Source organism: Stegastes partitus, unplaced genomic scaffold (genome assembly GCF_000690725.1).
Source record: "Stegastes partitus isolate 25-593 unplaced genomic scaffold, Stegastes_partitus-1.0.2 Scaffold1208, whole genome shotgun sequence".
Lineage (NCBI taxonomy): Eukaryota > Metazoa > Chordata > Actinopteri > Pomacentridae > Stegastes > Stegastes partitus.
The window spans coordinates 56055-61219 of record NW_007578939.1 but is presented as its reverse complement, the minus strand read 5'-3'; the positions used below and the strand labels follow the sequence as shown (position 1 = coordinate 61219).

Here is a 5165-nt window from a genome sequence, read left to right as displayed (position 1 = left end):
GTGATTGTAAATTGTCCGTAGGTGTGAATGTGAGTGTGCTTGGTTGTCTGTCTCTAAGTGTAGCCCTGTGATAGACTGGTTACCTGTCCAGGTGAACCGGTGACCAGGTGGGCACATCAACGAGCCTGCAGAAGGATTCCAGCGACATTATTTCTCAAGTTATTCAGACGTCGTTTCACAGACTGACGCCAAGAAAACGAAGCAAACATTGACGCGACCCCAAATTTCTTTCTCCACTGTAAGGGATGGGCACATTTATTTATTGACTTTCTTTACAAGACAGAGGTTGTTGACATGCAGCCTCCACACGAGCACAGCCAGGAACACTGGAGAAGAAGATGCGGTTGCAACCAGCAGCTCTGCCCGTCGCGTGGAGATGCTTTGTCTCCAGAAGGAGGATGGATGCATTGTGAAGTGCTCTGTGGTGGAGTGTTCAGGGAGCACGCTGGCCAGTGCAGCAGCAGGACTCACAGATGTGTGCTGAACAGCTGTACTGTAGAACATGTGCTATGGGTTTGGTTCTGCACAGCGGGTCAGCCTCTATGTTCTGTTTTTGGGTTGAGTGTCGATGTCAAGTATACGTAATCAATAAAGACTGATAACCAATATTCATTAAATGTGGTACATTAATCGCTAACGAGGCTGCTTTGTTAATATAGACTGTTATTACTGAACATATATGTACAGTTGAACCAGAAGTAATAAAAACATCCTGTCTCATTTTTCTGGCGTTTATCAAACATAAACAATGCTGGTGATCGTGGCTGACCTGAAACAGGAAGCGTTCAGTCTGATTTAATGTCAGGCAGTAAAACAGCTTCGGTGTCTCCTCTACGGTGGATGTAAACTGGTTCCAGCTGCACATGAATACACTGAGAGTGATGTACTCTATGGATGCTATGTGGTAGGAGGGAGCCTGCCCATCACAGCGAGGTCATTCTGTTAGGACTGATTACTTAAACTTGGTATGTACAGCAGAGATGGCAGTGATGATGCCCCATGATGGCAGTGATGATGCCCCATGATGGCAGTGATGATGCCCCATGATGGCAGTGATGATGCCCTATGACTCTGCAGCACTCTGTTCACAGTTTCCTGCTCGTCTTCTCTTTTTCCATCCTTTTCTTTCTGTTACATCGCTTTTGTTGCCCACTAGGTGCTGATCTTAAAGCATTCTCATATATTAATAAACCTGAAAGCATCAGGCGCTGGTGGGGATGTTCTAAACCTGCATCCTAACTGCAGCCACAGCGACAGAAGGTCACGTCCTGATCTGTGGCACTGGCTGTTCTGTTCTGCTCAGTCTGCAGGTTGCATCTCACAGACGTCTGTCTGTTATAGCAGATGGATAACGTTTATCAAATCAAGTCAAAATAAAAGTCAGATCCAGTTTATCGTCATGGTGCTGTACGTCCACAGCAGCACAGGCAGGATGAGAGCCTTTCTCCAGGATCCAGGAACGTAAAGCAGTTTAAATAAACAAGTGTTTGCATCTCTGGATCAGCAGTTCAGCGTTCTGACAGCTGATGGAGTGAAGCTGTTGGTCAGTCTGGAGGTTCTTCCTCTAACGCTCCAGAAACGTTTTCCTGATGGCAGCAGTTCAGACAGTTGATGGAGAGGCTGTGAGGAGTCCCTGACCATGTTCAGGGTCCTGCTCCTGCAGCAGCTCTGGAGAAGCTCTTGGACAGACGTCTTACTTTAGGAGGATGTTACGGTCCTCTAGACAGACTGAGAGGCTCAGAAAACCTTCTGGTGACACCCTCAGCACTGATGTGTGGTGGATATCACCTTCACACTCTCAGCATCTCAGCAAACATCAGGCCAGTGGCTGGTCCATCCCTGCTCTGCACATGAGATGTGTTTATAGTGAGATAAATATGGAACATATGCAGGCTTATGTGACTCTGAGGAGGGTTTTAGGAAACAGGGTTGTGGCAACTTGTTGACCAAAATAAACGGCGTGGCTCCTGATGCGTGCTCTGCAGTCGCTCTATTCATAGACCAACGGTCTGTGGCTCAGAAACCAAGGATGTTGTGATCAGAGGCCCCGTGTGGCAGCGTCTGAACCACCAGGCTGCCACAACAGCCCTTCATCAGCTGTCCAATCAGATATCTACAGTCACGTGTTCAGAGTGTGAGCATTCTGTTGGACAACTTATCACCGTTTGGTTGAATCACCAAACCTTCATTTGTGTGTGAAGGTCTCTAACGAGTGATATTTCTCAGAGCAGTGTGTGAACCATATGGTGGCTTCAGAGGAGCTGACATTATAGAGCACCTGGTCCAGCTGTTCTTCATCACCAGTCCTATTGAGGATATCAGTTATAAGGAACGAGCTGCAGCTGCCTGCGTTCAGCACAGCGGAGGCTACGGTTTGTTCTCATGTGTTACGGCAGTGGAAGAAGAACGTTTGGTGTTTTTGTGTGTGATCTTCAGTGTAAGTCTGCATGCAGGTGTTTCTGTGTGAATCAGTGACTCATCGCACTCACACAGGAGTCGTACATTAGTCCTGATGTTAGATGCAGTAAATGGAAAAGCACGGCATGACGGCAGCACTTTAGAGACTTCACAGATCTATTGAGGGTGAGAAATCCTGTCCTTTATTCTTTTCTGTTTTCTTTAGAGGGGTCCAGCACCACCTGGGTCTCCTGTGGTTCTGCCCTAAAGGACACTTCTGGGATTTGTCCTTTCAAATATAACGTAGAACAAAACATAAAGATGAGCCAGTAGAAAGGGTTTTAAATGTAATCTCTGCCATGATCAGAGCGTTTCACTCTGTTCATGGGTTGAATGACCCAGAACCACCTGTTTAGTAGTTCAGTCGTGCACAGCAGCATGTTTGGTTTGACGTGGTACACATGCACTCTGTAAACATGTCGGAGCGCCGTACAGGCTGTTCATAGCTGTGTGCAGCATTTAATGATGAAATAAAAGATGCTCCTTCACCCTCAGAAGGTTGGTTTGTTTTTCCCACACTGACATGAACCACAGTAGGCCGTGTTCTCCTGTAACCTGTTGTAAGTATTAACCAACAAAGCTACGCACGATTCAAAAAACAAAACAAAGACATTTTAGGTATTTTTGAAAGTGATCAACATTTCTCAGTACTTCATGTTTCCGCCCTGTGTGAGCAGCCTGCACATCTTCTCGACCTCGTTTGTTTCCTCCAGCTGAAGGTCGAGGTCTTCCAGGACAAGAAAAGAAAAGGCCACACTTGTGTACCGCTGTGTTCGGCTTCATTCATCGTCACAGTGAGACAGCACTCTGAGCTACAAGAGAACATTTCATTAACACACTTTCACCTCCCTGGGCAGCCTCAGCATGCGCTCTTAGGCAGAGACCAATACGTATGATCTGCTCGGTACAGCGAAGGCAATAAGTCTGTAATCCTGTTTGACAGATATGTCTGCATATTCCATCTGATTCTACTGTTAGCTAGCTACACTGAGCATCCTGAGGAGGCAGCAGCTAGACAACGATAAAGTGGAGATCCCAGGAGCTTCACAGAGCAGGTCTGGTCAGAGTGGTGCAGGGCAGCTGGTTATCCAGCAACAGCCTGATATGTAGCAGCTGTGGATGAACGGCCAGAAGTGAAAGACGTCTAATTTACATTTATGTTTATTTCTTCAACGATTGTTCGATAAATTGCAGTGAAGCACTGCTGGAGAAGATTTGCTATGTTTATGGTCATTTCTTATTGTTTTGGCACAAGTGGTTCAGTATGCAGCAAAACCCCCACTGGGGCTGCTGCATACTCAAAGTACTGGTTCTGACATCAGAACAGCCCCAAAAAGCTGATCAAGTCATGTATGTCACGGCAGGCTTAAGTTTCTGGTGACTGGTGTAGCTGTAGATGTTCACGATGGAATCACTGAAATCCATTCGTCTGTGTCACAGAAAACAATCATGCGTTCTGGTTCTTTCATAGACTTATTAAAGGTCTTCTGGAAATATGCCAAAGTCTGTTGGGCCGAACATCTATGGACAGAAGTGCTGATGTTTAGTTAAACGTGCCTTGACCAGGGCTGCAGGTGTCTCCTTCCTCTTGAAGACATTTTTCTTTGTCCATCTGATCAGCTGGAAGCTTTAAGGTCAGACAGAATGAAAACACGGACGGGCTGACGTCATGGCAACAGTCACGGTTCAGAAAGCCACAGATGGGGTTAGATGGAGAGAAAGGGCACAGCACTGGATAGGTTTAAGCTTGTAGAGGAAGACTTACTCCATGGTGATGTAACCCTGTGGACACTGACGTGTGGTCCAGCAGCTGGTAGTTCATGGCAGGACTGCTTTTTGGCGATTTTTGGTTGACTCTTGACCAGTTGTCCCGCAGCAGGAAGTGGTAGCTGTTGTCTTCTTGGTTGTGTCAGTGAGATAACTCTGCTCTATGAGCTTACAAACAGTTGTTGACACAGAGGATTTTAGGATCTGAAGCTGCTTTGAAAAGGCTCCAAGTAACTTTCCTGACGTCTTCAAGTCAGTGATTTCTTTTTGAAGATCTTTGCGGGGCTCCTTAGACTTTCCCACTGACTGACTCTGAGTGGATCAGATTGGCCTTATTTAAATTGGCTCAGCTTTATGAATCACCAAAACTGATAATAAAGTTGCTGGTTGTATATTTTTCCAGTGGACCAATAATAAATGAAAAAACCCAAACCAGCTTGTTGTGACAGACAGGTAGGTATCGATGATGTCATCACAGCGCTCTGGGAGAAAAAAAATAACAATTACTGTACTTTAAATTGCAATCAATTTGTTTTTCTTTCAGCTTCAGACGGACGTCAGCGAGGTCATTGCCGTTTCTCTGGTGAAATGTTTTGCTTTAAGGGCTGATATACAGTCATGGATGAGATGATCAGACCACCTTGTGTTCTTGTTCATGTTAATGCCTGGTACCACTAAAGGTCCATTACCTGAAGAATACAGTGAACAGGACACAACATGCAGCTGATCCTTCGTCCTTTCTGTCCTGTGTGACCTGCTTCAGCTTCATGTGTTCCCTGTAGGGTCCATAAGAGGCCGTTTCATGTCAGCAGCAGCACATGCAAAGACCTGGAGTGGTTTCCTGCTGACATTCAGGCCGTAGCACAGCTCAGAAGCTGTCAGCTCTCACATAACGCCTAAAACACAAGAACTATGTGAAGCCACAAAGGCAGCCATCTTGG

At 46.0% G+C, this 5165-nt stretch overlaps 1 protein-coding gene across 1 annotated transcript in view; it reads left to right on the top strand.

The window, feature by feature from the left end:
- The window catches only part of LOC103368813 (zinc finger protein 1), a 30701-nt gene that overhangs the window by 9447 nt on the left and 16089 nt on the right, over positions 1 to 5165 (top strand). The window lies entirely within an intron of this gene.